This window comes from Saccopteryx leptura, unplaced genomic scaffold (genome assembly GCF_036850995.1).
Source record: "Saccopteryx leptura isolate mSacLep1 unplaced genomic scaffold, mSacLep1_pri_phased_curated manual_scaffold_26, whole genome shotgun sequence".
Lineage (NCBI taxonomy): Eukaryota > Metazoa > Chordata > Mammalia > Chiroptera > Emballonuridae > Saccopteryx > Saccopteryx leptura.
In genome coordinates, this window is record NW_027095708.1 from 277,121 (window position 1) to 292,793 (window position 15,673).

General features: G+C 45.2%; 1 pseudogene; it reads left to right on the plus strand.

Moving 5' to 3' along the window:
* Positions 1-5,938: 5,938 nt before the first annotated feature.
* LOC136386963 (histone-lysine N-methyltransferase PRDM9-like) lies at positions 5,939-15,177 on the plus strand (annotated as a pseudogene).
* The last annotated feature ends 496 nt before the right edge of the window (positions 15,178-15,673 follow it).

A 15,673-nucleotide genomic window follows, 5' to 3' on the forward strand; every position in this document is an offset into this window, starting at 1 on the left:
CTCCTCACCCCAGGACACCAGATGTCAGACATGTGGATCCAGAGAACAAACCTCTCAGGGTCTTTCTCCTATCGTTTATAAAAGTTTTATTTCTGGAGCTTGGAACATGCATCTAGGCTCTGGACATGGCTCTGCTGCCTGGAAGCCTGTGAGATTGGACCTCGCCATACACAATAAACTGGGACCACAATAGTGTGTTTCTGAATCTGCTTTGCATCTATAGGAAGGGCTCACAAAAAGTGGTCCCATGGAGCCTGACCTGTGGTGGCGCAGTGGATAAAGCGTCGACCTGGAAATGCTGAGGTCACCGGTTTGAAACCCTGGGTTTGCCTAGTAAAGGCACATATGGGAGTTGATGCTTCCAGCTCCTCCCCCCTTCTCTCTCTCTCTCTCTCTCTCTCTGTCTTTCCCTCTCCTCTCTAAAATGAATAAATAATTAAAAAAGTTAAAAAAAAGAAAGTAACAGGATTTAAAAAAAAAAAAAGTGGTCCCATGGAATAGTTCATCTAATTTGGGACATGAGTCATGTACCTCAGAAATAGTCTGGGTACCCTTTTTGGGTCCTCACAAGCTGCTTGTAGCTGTTCCCCACTCTCTTTCACCTCATCCCCTCCACTTACCTAGTATCCCCTGAACCACATTGCTCACTTCACATTTGGATTCTGATATGTGAACAGAAATAGAGCCCATATCTACTAAGAGAGAGCACACCTAAAGTGTACAAAACAGCTGGAAGAACAGCTATTCTGCTACAGACTGGATTTCCTCATCTTCCCCTCTTGTTCCACCCCATGCACTCACCAGGTCCACATGGGGGGGGGGGACTGGAGGATAATAACTACCTGCTCGTAGCAGGCTATCTGGGGAAACCAAGATTCCTCAGAGCCCTACACCTTTTCCTTGCTCCCTATCTCACCTGGCCATTGGGGAAGTTGATGGGGAGGTTTCACATTCAACCAAACAGAAGACATGATCATTCCAGAGCTTGACTTATTCAACATGTCTGCACTATAAACCCCAGAATGTGAGCAAATATTTCCCCTATAACAGTACACTGAGACATGAAGAACAGCACAGAAAGCACTGTGACCCTATGTAATCATCAATGGATAACATTCTAGATTACTCCTCAATTCTCAGAGTTTAACTCACTGCATTAATAGGGTGTGGTTTCTACATTCCCAGGCCAATCATTCAGGTTCCAGAATGATCTTTGAACACGTGTTTCTCACCCAGGTCGAATGGTGGCCCCAGGGACAACCGCAATGTATGCAGACACTTTAAATTGTCATGAGCCTGGGCTGAGGGCAGGTCATAACGGCAGGCAGTGAGTGCACAGAACAAAGGCTGATAAGCACCCACAATGCACAGGACAATTCTGAAAAGCAAAATAAAACACAGGAGCTTGCACAACTAGATACACACATGCATTCCAGTATGAAGGTACAAAAATTAAAACTTTGGGGTAATGACATGTCAATAGACAAAATGACAAAACAGAAAAAAATGCCCAGTAATACCTGCACATCCATGTAAAAATTTTGTCTGAGATATCTTTTTAGTTGCATGAAAACAATATGCATTATATAATAAATACTGTGAGAAAAGTAAATACAAAAAAAATTAGAGCCTTATATCATAGCCTTGACCAAACTCCATTCCTTATAGATTTTAATAACCAGCAGTTTGGTGAAGAAACCCCGTTCTGGTAGGCCATCAGTCAGTGATGAGTCTGTAGAGGCTACACGGGATAGCTCCCTAAGGAGCACTACAAAATCTGTGCGTGAGCCCACATCAAACTGCACTGAATAGGTATAAATCTGGGAGGGTTTTTCTTTTATTTGGTGAAGATTTCACATTTCTATCATCTTTTGTTGCTTTCCTGTGACTGGTCAAAAGTTCACCATGACTTTATGGACATACTGTATTCATTACTAATATAGGACATGAAGTCACTTAAACATAAAGGTCAGAAATTGACTAAGATCGGTTGAGGCCCCAGGCACACAAGAAAATATTGGGCCCCTTGAGACTAGAAAAAAGTGTCAAGTTGGGTTTTTGTGAGTCCCTTCAATACTCGGGGCCCAGGGTGCACACCCTGTGTGCCCACCATTAAATCCACCTCTGATCAAAGTACAAAAAGATTGAAAATGAAAGAATGGGTAAAGGCACACAGGTGGTACAAAAGTAGGTTTACATTTTTTAGTATGTCAAACAGTTATTTGTGGGATTACTATTTATGAACAATTGTGTTGTTTCCATATAAACAAATGTAAACCTCCTTTCGCAGATATCTGTATTACATGCAAAATTATATAATAGCATACAGTACACTTGAGGGAAAAATGCACTAATAGAAATGAACAGCACTTCATATCAGTGACTTTAATTAACTAGGGAGTTCCAAATTGTTCTGTGCTCAATAACATAAATTCTTTTATACAGAACAGACCTACAAGGGAAAATGAGCAAATGTATAATCATAACAGATTTAACCCAACACCTCTCCCTTCTAGACTGAGCATGCCTCTTTCAGAACCAATAGGTTCTGCCTAACCAGACAGTGGTAGAGTAGATATAGAGTTACACTGGGAAGCAGAGGACCCAGGTTTGAATCCTGAGTTCACCGGCATGAGTGTGGGCTCACCAGCTTGAGTGTGCAGAGTCATTGGATTGAGCATGGGATGGATCATACACATGACCCCCATGGTCACTGGCTTAAGCAAGGGGTCACTCTCTCTGCTGGAGTCCCCCCCACCCCTCATCAAGGCACATATGAGAAAGAAGTAAAAATACTAGAATGGGAAGTAATTGAGTGCAGGGACATGAGTTCCTAGCACAGGGCCTGGTATATGATGGGCACTTTCAAAGGCTTTATGAAAGCATGGCAGAAAGAAAAAAAGGAAAACAAAATGAAAAGAATGGTGATAGAAAAATCCAGGGAGGGAAAGAGGAGGAGAGGAAGAAATAAAGAGAAAAACAAATCATAGCTAGAGAGAAAAAATGGGGGAGGAAAAAGAGAGATTCATCACAATTATACACATTCACATTCTTTGAGATTCAAAGTTGATGATAAAAGTTCTTCGCATTTACCAAGCTTTCAGAAAATATTTTTAGAACATTAAAGTATACATGGAACTTACTGGCTCCACGATGTTGAATTTCTTGGACTCCTGAACTTCCTGGATTTGATAAACGTAATCAAGGGAGGACTCAAAAAAATGTGCTTCTCTTTGTCCACCTGCAGGTCAACCTGGAGAACGGTAGCAAATATTACAAATTGGCACTGTCATTCACATAAGTTACTGCTTATGGAATGAACAGAATGCTGGAGCTAGAGGAGAGTTTCGGCACCACGGAGTGATCTGGTCCCTTTATTTTACAAATAGGAAACACAAAGCCAAGAGATAAAAAGCTACTAAAGCAAGACTCCTGGTTTCTGGTCCTACAAGTAAGAAGCTTGGCAGTTATCATGCCCATTTTCACAGGAGAATAAAACTAAACAAGGTGAAAATAAACTACTCCTCCTGGATCCAACAACTAATTGAAGTCAGAGAAAAAAACAAATGTCTCAAAAATTGTATAGAAATTTGAATATGGGGAATAAGAACGTATCAGAGCAAAAGCCTGCTGCTGCAGCCAATATCAGACTTTATTTTAGAACTCTCCAGTGGGTCCAACATAATGGCACATGTGGATGCTGGACTTGCAGTCTCCCAAAAACCCATCCAATGTATCCCTTTGCTTAGAAAAATTACTCCTGAAAAACAATTAAACAGCTTCTGCACAACAAGCTACAGAGAGAGAGAGAGACAGAGAGAGAGAGAAAGAGAAAGAGAAAGAGAAAGAGAGAAAGAGCAGCATAGAGAAGGCTGAGGAACCATGAGAGCTCTGCAGGAGGTGAAGGAACAGCTCAGGACCGAAGAGACCAGTGAGCACCACTGTTTACACATCTGGGGCATGGGGCATGTGGATAGAAGACAGTAGCTCCATTCAGGCTCTATGGCCACCCACAGGGCGCTGCAGCAAACCGCCAGCCACCCCTCCTGGAGCTAAATATTATACAATAAAATCATGAGGGCAGCTTAGCTTGTATAAAGAGAGCTCCTCTTCCCAGATATCGACCCAGCAGGTAGGTATGGGGAAATGGCAACACTTCGCCCACTGAGCTGCATGTGAATGTGGGGACCCCCACCTAGAGAGAGTGCAGAGCTAGCAAAACACTCCAGTACCAGCTGCAGGACTATTCGACCCAGAGAATAGTGCAGCCATAGTGGGTCACTACAGGCATTACTCCTCCTGAAAAATATGGATCTGGCAAATGGTCTATGGCAGGGGTCCCCAAACTTTTTACACAGGGGGCCAGTTCACTGTTCCTCAGACCGTTGGAGGGCCAGACTATAAAAAAAAAACTATGAACAAATCCCTATGCACACTGCACATATCTTATTTTAAAGTAAAAAAACAAAACGGGAACAAATACAATATTTAAAATAAAGAACAAGTAAATAAAGAACAACAAACTGACCAGTATTTCAATGGGAACTATGCTCCTCTCACTGACCACCAATGAAAGAGGTGCCCCTTCTGGAAGTGCGGTAGGGGCCAGATAAATGGCCTCAGGGGGCAGCATGTGGCCCTGTGGGCCTGGCCGTAGTTTGAGGACCCCTGGTCTATGGTCTGCACATAAAGCTCCCTGATCAGAACAAGTGCACAGAATGGGGGGCGTGGCTCCATGCACTGGTTGGGTGGCTCTACCCCCAAAAAGCAAAAAGCAAGCAAAACCTTGCGGCCCAGTGTGCAGTGAGGGGGACAATGCTGTTCATGTGCACAGGGCTGCCAAGCCCCGAGAAGGTGAAGAATGAACAAATGAAGGCTGTGTGTGCACCCAGGCTACCCCACCAGGACAAAGGGTGGATCTAATGGAGGGGTGAGATACAAGAAAGCAATCAGGTAACCCAGCACAGACCGTGCTCTGACAACAGATAATTAAAACAGGACACGCAGAGCACACACCGCGCAGCCCCTTTTACACCAGGCAGCCCTGTCCAGATTAAAAGGACAAGGAGGCTCACACACCCCAGACTGCCCCTTCAGAACCCACTCCTTCAGGCCAGGTGACAGGACAGGCACTGCATGCACCTCCCCACAACTACAACCAGCAGGCTGAAACTATTCAACACACAATGTAACAAAGACAACATTTTCAAGATTGGGCGAGATGACTATTCCATTCAACTCAAAGGAACAAAAACAGACAGTCAAACAAAATGTGGAGACAGAAGAATATACTCCAAATGAAGGAACAAGGAAAAAACTCCGGAGAAATATCCTAGTGAAATGGAAATGGTTAATCGGACAGATAAAGACTTCCAAGCAAACAGTCATAACGATGTTCAATAAACTTGAGAGTAGAATAGAGGAACTCAAGAGAGCGCTTGAACAACAAGAAAATGTAATAATCTTATCCGGCTTGAGCGTGGATTCACCGTTTTAAGCGCGGGATCATAGACATGATCCCATAGTCGCTGGCTGAGCCCAAAGGTCGCTGGCTTAAAGCCCAAATTGCTGGCTTGAGCAAGGGAGTCACTGACTTGGCTGGAGTCCCCAGTCTGGCCCGTCATTACATCCCTGGGGCTGGTCCCACGTGCGCCCCTTGGGCCTATAAGTCAGCCTCAGCGGCGTCTCCCTAGGCAGGCACGTCGAGGCTGGGCCTGCAGGGTGGATGCAGAGGGAATCCCGCGGGGCAGCACGGAGGGAGCGGCGGGGAGGGCGTGGGCTGCGCTGCATGTGAGCACAGGTTGGCAGGTGGGGGGAGCCCGGACCCAGCGGGGCGGGGGGCGGTTCCTTCCAGCCGCTGCGCCGGGGTCACATGGCCGTGTTACTCCCCCTCCCCCCACCTCCACAGGCCCCAGGCGCCTTCCGGCCAGTGGCCGCCATGGTTGACTGGGAGAAGCCGAGCTGCCCCAACGTGGAGAAAAACCTGGACGTGCTGCTGTGCAAAGGTGAAGGCGTGCGGGCGGGAATCGCGGGCTGCATGAGGGCTGGCTAAGTGTCGGGGCTGCTCCTACAAGCACTTCGCTTTCGGGACCACAATTTTGTTTCTCCCCAGGGCTCCGCGCCCATCGGCCTTCTTTCATGGTTCACCGCTGGCAGGCCACCAGACCCCCGGCGGACGACCCTGAGGACTCGCATGACGAATGGACTCGGAGGCAGCGAGGTGAGGGGCTGCAGGCACGCGCTGTCCATTTGAAATGGACCCAGGGTCAGGTCCCCAGCCTCTAAACAGACAACAAGGGACAGAGTTTGCGTTTAGCAAACAAGCGAGATGCATACAGTGCATTGTGAAGTAAGGGGGGATTTGCTCCACTGCTTCCATGTGTAAATAATTACACGTTTATAGATGTGTTAATGAGCAGGAACGGTATAAAAGTATAAAAGCACATAAGAAATAACTCATTCAGAACACTTCTCATCACAAGAGGAGGATGAAGGTCTGGCCAGTGAGCAGTGCTCCAGGACAGGGCTCCCTGGGCAGCGCCGGCCACATTGCAGATGGGAAAGGATTATTCATGGTGATTAAGGCAGCTGGGGTTGTGAGCCAGGGTAGGGACCATTGTATCAGGCCCTGTGTCAGCCATCTCTTCAGTGCGACTGGTTTTATGAGGGTGTGGTCAGTAAGGTCCTTCCACTTTCATAGTCTAGCATTAAAACACAGATGTGATCTCAAGCTTGACCCAATGGTTTCTGTGGTCCACGGAATCTGATGATTAAGGAAGGGCAAGAACAGCCAAATGTGTAAAGGTGAAAGTATAAGAAGGAGAGCAGGCAAGGTGGTCACTGTACCATTAGACTGGACAAGGCTACTTTGAAACAAGAAGACAGAAAGGAACCCTGGCCAAGTTGCTTAATTTGTTAGAGAGTCGTCCCTGTACAACAATGTTATGGGTTTGATGTCCAGTCAGGGCCCATATAAGAAACAACCATTTGAGCCTGACCAGGTGGTAGCAAAGAGGATAGAGCATCAATCTGGGATGATGAGAACCCAGGTTCCAAACCCCAAGGTTGTGGCTTGAGGATGGGTTCACCAGCTTGAGTGTGGGGTTGCTGGCTAGAGCATGGGATCATAGATGTGACCCCTTGGTCACTGGCTTGAAGCCCAATGTTGCTGGCTTGAGCCCAAGGTTGCAGGTTTGAGCAAGGGGCCACTGACTGAGCTAGAGTCCCCTGGTCAAGGCATGTATGAGAAAGCAATCAATGAAAAACTAAGGTACTGCACCTATGAGTTGATGCTTCTCATCCCTCTTCCTTCCTGTCTGTCTCTCTAGCTAAACAAAAAGAAAAAAGAAAGAATAATTAACCACTAAATGCATAAATGAGTGGAACAACAAATCAATGTTTCACTCTCTTCTCTCCTCTCAAAAATTATTTATTTAATTTATTGATTTTAGAGAGAAGAGTGAGAAACAGAGAATGGGGAGGCAGACAAGAGCAGGAAGCATCAACTTGTAGTAGTTGCTTCTTATATGTGTCTTGACCAGGCAAGCCTGGGGTTACAAACTGGTGACCTCAGTGTTCCAGGTCATTGCTTTATCCACTGTGCCACCACAGGTCAGGTAGACAGAAAAGAGAAAGTTTTATGTTAAAGAAAATGGATTTTCTGTCCACTTAAGTGACCTTTATTATATTTTTGACATGATCGGCTTTTTTTCTTTTTCTTTTTTATTTTAGTGAGAGATAAAGAGGGAAGGACAGACAGGAATAGACTGGCTAAAAGGGAGAGAGATGAGAAGTATCAATTCTTCATTGCAGCTCCTTAGTTGTTCATTGACTGCTTTCTCATATGTGCCTTGACTGGGGGGCTACAGCACAGTAAGTGACCCCTTGCTCAAGCCAGCTACCTTGGACATGAGCCACCAACCATGGGGTCATGCCTATGATACCATCCTCAAGCATATAACCCTGTGCTCAAGCTGGTGAGCATGCACTCAAGCTGATTAGCCCGCACTGAAGCCGGCAGCCTAAGGGTTTCAAACTTGGGTCCTCAGCATTACAGTCCATCCTGGAAAAGCAAGACCCTCTGGACAACACTTTAGATGAAAATTGGATAAGAGAAAATCATTTGTAGATTTCAGTTCCTCTGAGTCCTCTAGAAAGGCTAATAAGTATGACCTAGATATGTGGGGTGGACTTTGGATAGGCCTGGATTTAAGCTCTACTAAACTGAGAGTGAATTTAGCACTGGAGCTTTGGGCAAATCTTACAAATTCTCTGAGCTCTTGAATGCTAATGTGTAAGGTGAAGATACGTGCATATATTCTTTGATAGTATTCAATTCAATTTACTTATTTGTGTATATATTTATTTATTTTTTAGATAAGAGGAGGGGAGATAGTGAGGCTGACTCTCATATGCACCCTTACCAGGATCTACCGGCAACCCTAATTCTCGAGTACTGAGCTGGTTTTTAGCACCTCAGGGTAATGTGCTCTAGCTAACCGAGCCATCCTTAGCACCCAGGGCCAATGCCCGAACCAATTGAGCCACTGAATGCAGAAAAGGAAGAGAGAGGCTGACCTGTGGTGGCGCAGTAGATAATGCGTCGACCTGGAAATGCTGAGGTCGCCGTTTCGAAACCCTGGGCTTGCCTGGTCAAGGCACATATGGGAGTTGATGCTTCCAGCTCCTCCCCCTCTTCTCTCTCTCTGTCTCTCCTCTCTCTCTCTCTCTCTCTGTCTCTCCCTCTCCTCTCTAAAAAAAAAGAAAAGAAAAGGAAGAGAGAGAGAAGAGGGAGAGGGAGGGGTGGAGAAAGAGATGGTCACTTTTCCTATGTACCCTGACCGGAATCAAACCCAGGACATACACTGGGCCAATGCTCTATACTGGCTAGGGCTTAAATTCAATGTAAAAGAATTGACACACATTGTCCAATAAATACATCTCTGATAATAACAACCATATGCTGCTGGTGTTGTATACCTGCCTTTCCTAAATGCCTTACAGATACTGTGCCCTTAATAAATATTTTATGAATAACTAAATTTTGGGAAATTAAACCTCACAATGGGAAGATCTAGAAACAAAAATTGAATTGGCATCTGTAGTCAGTGTAGAGGCTTACTATTATAGAGGCTCTCTGAGCCAATACTTGACAAAGGAAAATACCAGAGTATGTAGAAGGACAAGTGATAATTTGATAGGAGGAGATTGTGTGTTTTCTGACAAAATAGGGACTAACACTCCAGACTCCACCAAACTCACTCTTCTCCAACTTAGAACTCAGGAGAAAGGAGACTGAAGTAAAGATGTATAGCCTACGAGAAAGAAAAGGCCATGTGCACCAAGAGGTCAGCGAGCCCCAGGATGATGACTACCTCTGTAAGTGACCCTCAGAAAGCATGTCATGTCTTCATACAATAATTTCATCTGGTCATTTGCCCCTTAGAGCATTCTGTTACCCTATGAACATGCACTACAGAATTGAAGCTCAATTATGTGAGTGCCTCGGCTCTCTCTGAAGATCTATATGTCTAGGAACATGCACTATACCTTCCCTAATCCCTGTTGCTCTCACCCCCAGATTGTGAGAAGTGTCAGAACTTCTTCATTGACAGTTGTGACGTGCATGGGCCCCTTACATTTGTAAAAGACAGTGCAGTGGATAAGGGGCATCAAAACCATGCAGCCCTCACTCTGCCCCCTGGGTTGAGAATTGGACCATCAGGCATTCCTGAAGCTGGGCTTGGAGTGTGGAACGAGGCATCTGCTCTGCCAGTGGGTCTACACTTTGGCCCTTATAAGGGCCAGATCACAGAAGATGAAGAGGCAGGCAACAACAGATACTCCTGGCTGGTGAGAAGTATTTACCTCTTCCTCTGTCTTGTGGCTTCCCTCATCCCTCCCATAACTTGGTGGGACCTGCCATTCTACATGCTAGGACATGGATGGAGACAATATGGTTAGCTCTGGGTACTGAGTGGACTCTGCAGACCATAGAGCTCCTGTTGAGGATCACAGGTTAAGTGGGAGCAAAGTGGTACAAACACAAAGGAATGCCTCCTCCCAGCCCTGAGTAGACAGGTCAACTCAGATGTAATGAGTAAGAAAAGTATCATGTGGTCATGAGTTGCAATGCATGCAAGCTGAAAGAGTTTTGTTGATAGTAGGGTAAAATAATTTCTCTATTACTTTCTCAACTGAAAAAAACCTTTATATTTTCTTCCTGAAATGCAGATCACCAAAGGGAGAAACTGCTATATGCATGTGAATGGGAAAGATGAATCCTGCGCCAACTGGATGAGGTAAGGCCAAGAAGTTTCTGGGAGTCACGAGAACAGTCATCCCTCTCAGGCCCATACATCTTTCCTTCTCATCATGCCTCCCTCAGCGGTCTCCCTCAATCCTCTGTTCCTCTTTTTTCTCCATTTGGTGCTCTTTCAAAGCAAGAGGTATTTAGAGAAAAAAGGAGATAAATATATAGCATATGTTCTCAAAATATAAATCTCTATGCTAGACAAAATTTAGGCACTAGAAAAAAAATTTGAGGGTCTGAATTACACTTTAATTGATCTAAAGAACATTATTTAAGCCCTTCCTATATTCCAGTTTAGATGAAGGTATTCATTACCTAAGCAGATCATATAACCCATCATCTTATGGAGGATTAATTGCAGACACAGTGAAACAATTGATATTACAAATATTTAACTATAATTTTTTTGAGAAGTTCACAGTGCCAGCATACTTAAACCAAGGATAGCCTAACCAGTGGTCAGCAAACTGCAGCTCATGAGCCACATGCAGCTCTTTGGTCCCTTGAATGTGGCTCTTCCACAAAATACCATGTGCAGGCACTACCTCGATAAGGAATGTACCTACCTATATAGTATAAGTTTAAAAAAATTTGGCTCTCAAAAGAAATTTCAATCATTGTAGTGTTAATATTTGGCTCTGTTGAATAATGACATTGCCAACCACTGGCCTAAACCTGTGAGGGCAGCAAATATCCCAGCCTCCCTTCTAACTAGAACTGAGTTCTGAAGCCTGCAGAGCAATGATCATGGGGCACTTGCCTGAGAGGATCTTTTATGAGGGGTTACAAAATGTGAATAAGCTATTATTGTTCTTTAAGATTTTGCTAAGACAAAGAGACCTCCAAGTCCTGGCAGGTTGGCTCAGTGGTAGAGCATCATCCTGGCCTGTGGAAGTCCAGAGTTTGATTCCCAGCCAGAGCACACAGAAGCGTCCATCCACTCCACCCTTCCCACTCTCCTCTATCTCTGTCTCTTTCTTCCCCTCCCCAGCCAAAGCTCCATTGGAGCAAAGTTGGCCCCAGCTCTGAGGATGGCTCCATGGCCTCCACCTCAGGCACTAGAATGGCTTTGGTTACAGCAGAGCAGTGCCCCAGATGGGCAGATCATTGCCCCCTGGTGGGCATGCCGGGTGGATCCCGGTAAGGCACATGCGGGAGTCTGTCTATCTCTCCGCTTCTCACTTCTGGGGGTGGGGGAGACCTCCAGGTTTTTATGGGAACCTGGTTGAAGATACCTAAATAAAATGTGAGGAGAATGGAGAAAGGCCTCTCAAGAAAATATGGACTTGGTCTGAGTATTGAATGATGTGAACTAATCTAGACACAGAGTCCAACATCAAGTAGCAAGTTCTGTGATATAAACAGGACCTGAGTTAGTTTAGAGAAGCTAGAGTTCACTGTGTATAATGGCCAATCAGGGTTAAGGTTACATCTGCAATTGGCTTTGGAAAATGGAATTAGGCAGGATGAGCACCCTAAGCAGGACATGGACATTGGAAGTCATATGACATTGTGACATGCTCAGACATTGGAGAGAAGGTTCTCCGGGAGCACTGTGAATGTCAGCGACATCAGAGCCTGAGTTTCATGTGCAGAGCTGGACATGGATCTGAGAGGTAGTAAGAACTCATCACCTGTGGGTTTCTTTTCTTTCATCTGTCTCAATCCCAGGTATGTGAACTGTGCCCAGGATTATGAAGAGCAGAACCTGGTGGCCTTTCAGTATCATGGGCAGATTTTCTACCAAACCTGCTGGGTCATCAGGCCAGACTGTGAGCTGCTAGTCTGGCATGGTGACGAGTATGGCCAGAAGCTGGGCATCAAGTGCAGCAGCAAGTGGAAGAGAGAGCTTGCAGCAGCTGGAGGTGGGCACAACTCTTCTTCAAAATGGAAAGAAAAGAGAACTCACCTTAGAAATGTTCATGGTACACTCTAAAGTCAGTAAGATTTCAAATCAGATGCTTCAGAAATGAAGAATTCATTTCATATGCCTTTGATTCTTAGGAAAAATCTTTTTATTTTTTACTTTGGATTTAATTTTTTTATCTGAGAGGAGTGGAGATAGACAGATTCCTTCATGTGCCCCAACCAGTATCCACCCAGCAACCCCAGTATGAAGACCATGCTTGGACTAGCCGAGCTATCCTCAGTGCCGGAGGTCAACACTTGAACCAACTGAGTTATCAGGCTGATGCTCAAACCAATTGAGGCACTGGCTCTAGCAGGGGAAGAGAGAGAGAAGGGAGAGAGGGAGGGAAGAGAAACAGATAGTCACTTCTCATTTGTGCCCTGACTGAGGATTGAACCTGGAACTTCCACATGCCAGGCCAACACTCTGTCCACTGAGAAACTGTCCAGGGCCTGTTTTCTGAGGGCCACTCCTGTTTAGCATATAAGGTAAGAGCAGAGGTCGGATAGATGCCCAGCAGCCTGGAAATGCAGTGCTGTGATCCAAGCTGAGACACTGGGGACCTTCCTGAGTGAGGTGGGACAATGGTGTTATTTTCAGCTACAGGGAGACTTATTCTCTTATTTGCTTTGTTAATTTTTGTAAAATACACTTCAGTGGGGAATCCTCTCAGAGATTACTTCATCTCCAAGTGAGAGAGGATGGTGGATTACCTAGAGAGAAATAGGAGTCAGGCATGTAAGAAGTATGGTTGGGGGCCCTGGCTGGTCAGTCGGTTACAGCATCCTGTAATACCAAGGTTGAGCCCGGTTCAGGGCACATATGAGAAATGACCAATGACTGCATGCCTAGGTAGAAAAATGAATAAATGCCTTTATCTCTCTCTTTCTCCTTCTTCTTTTTCTTCTTCTACTTCTTCTTCCTCCTCCTCTCTGTCTCTCTAAAATCAATCAATTTTTAAAAGGTATGGTTGGGGAAATATTTTGAAACAGGACTTCCCATTGTATATGAAATGGGCTGACACTAAATGAAATCAAGTATGAATATTTGGTGTGAGGCTTGAGGAAGGACATATTTTCAGTTTATCATCTATGGGAAACTATGAGGGAAGCAGTTCCTAATTGGGGCCAGTGGTCTTTCTAAACAACTGTGTTAAAAGCTATGTGTATATAAGAAAGGTCAACATTGTTCCACCCATACAAGGGGTGAAACAGCCCCTGATGCTACTTGACAGTCCCTCATCTGGTAATATGTACAAAGGACCCTTGATATGGGCTTTCTGGATTTCTAAAGAAGATACAGTACATAAAAATTAAAAGATAAAACAGACTATAAAAAAAGAAAAACAGACTATAAAGAAACAGTTTGTGGAAGACAGAGATTATACTGTCAAACCCATAAGAATGACTCATGGGAGACGTCTTAACATCAGACAAAACATATGACTGATGCAGCCTTATCAACCTCTACCCTGACCAAAATTTACTCTTTCAGCAGAACCAAAGCCAGAGATACACCCGTGTCCTTCCTGCTCTCTCATCTTCTCCAGTCAGAAATTCCTCACCCAACACGTGGGATGCAGTCACCCCCCTCAGATTCTCCCAGGAACATCTACAAGAAAACAGCTCCAATCAGAGGATTCCTGCCCAGAGGATCCAAGTAAGCAGCAGCAACATACTGATACACACAACTGGGATGACAGTGCTGAAGGTCAAGAGGTCAAAGAAAAGTCCAGCCTTTTGCTTAAAAGGACCAGGCAGAGGAGGATTTCAAGGGCCTTTTTCAAACCTTGTAAAGGACACATGGGAAGCTCTAGTGAACAAGAGAGAATGATACAGGAAGTGCCCAGCACAGGCCAGGAAGTAAATTCAGTATACAGCAAAGTATCTATGGGAGTAGGAATGTCAAGAATTGTAGCTGTCAAGTATGGAGAGTGTGGGCAAGGCTTTGAAGATAAGTCACATATTCTCAGACAACACAGGGCACAATCAGAGGAGAAGCCCTATATTAGTAGGGAGTGTGAACAAGGCTTTACACAGAAGGCCGATCTCATACAGCAGAGTACACAATCAGGGGAAAAGCCCTATATTTGCTGGAAGTGTGAGCGAGGTTTTGCACGGAAGTCACATCTCCTCATACACCAGAGAACACACTCAGGGGAGAAGCCCTATGTTTGCAGTGCATGTGAGCGAGGCTTTACATGGAAGTCACATCTCCTCATACACCAGAGGACACACTCAAGAGAGAAGCCCTATGTTTGCAGGGTGTGTGAGCGAGGCTTTGCACAGAAGCCACATCTCCTCGTACACCAGAGGACACATTCAGGGTAGAAACCCTATGTTTGCAGGGAGTGTGAACTAGGCTTTGCACGGAAGTCAGATATCCTCATACACCAGAGGACACACACAGGGGAAAAGCACTTTGTTTGCAGGGAGTGTGAACGAGGCTTTGCACAGAAGTCCCATCTCCTCATACACCAGAGGACACACTCAGGGCAGAAGCCCTATGTTTGCAGGGAGTGTGAACGAGGCTTTGCACGGAAGTCACATCTCCTCATACACCAGAGGACACACTCAGGGCAGAAGCCCTATGTTTGCAGGGAGTGTGAACGAGGCTTTGCACGGAAGTCACATCTCCTCATACAGCAGAGGACACACTCAGGGGAGAAGCCCTATGTTTGCAGGGAGTGTGAACGAGGCTTTGCACGGAAGTCACATCTCCTCATACACCAGAGGACACACTCAGGGGAGAAACCCTATGTTTGCAGGGTGTGTGAGCGAGGCTTTGCACAGAAGCCACATCTCATACACCAGAGGACACATTCAGGGAGAAACCCTATGTTTGCAGGGAGTGTGAGCGAGGTTTTGCACAGAAATCACATCTTCTCAGACACCAGAGAAAACACTCAGGGGAGAAGCCTTATGTTTGCAAAGAGTGTAGTGAGTTATTAGCATAAAATTGCATCTCCACAGCCATAGCTTTTACATGGGTCATATCCCACCTCTGAAGAGACTTCAGAAGGAGTCTATTGACCACTTCCCTCCCAAGAGTGTAATTAATACAAAAATAACTGGTTAAACAAATTCTTCACTTTCATAACAAGAGATGAGCTAGACAAACAGTTCCTTAAGTGCTATGGGAATGTCAACACCAATCTCCTCCATGGTATCTTGGCCTCCTGTTCTAATAAATCTTATCTTCATAAAACTTTGAAGCTCACATACCTCATTTTCCCTGTCACTGGAACCACAGTTCCAGGACAGCTACAGAGAACTCACACTGTCATGCATAGAAACTCAGCAACTGGAAATGTGGAAATCTGTAGTCAATCTACTTAGCTTACTGCCCAGGGAGAGTGAGTTGAGACAGACTCACCAGGAAAGGAAGTTCCTTGACTCCCAGGAAGTGAAGCCTTTTCTCTTAGTAGGCTCACAACCCTCCTCCCTGGGCTT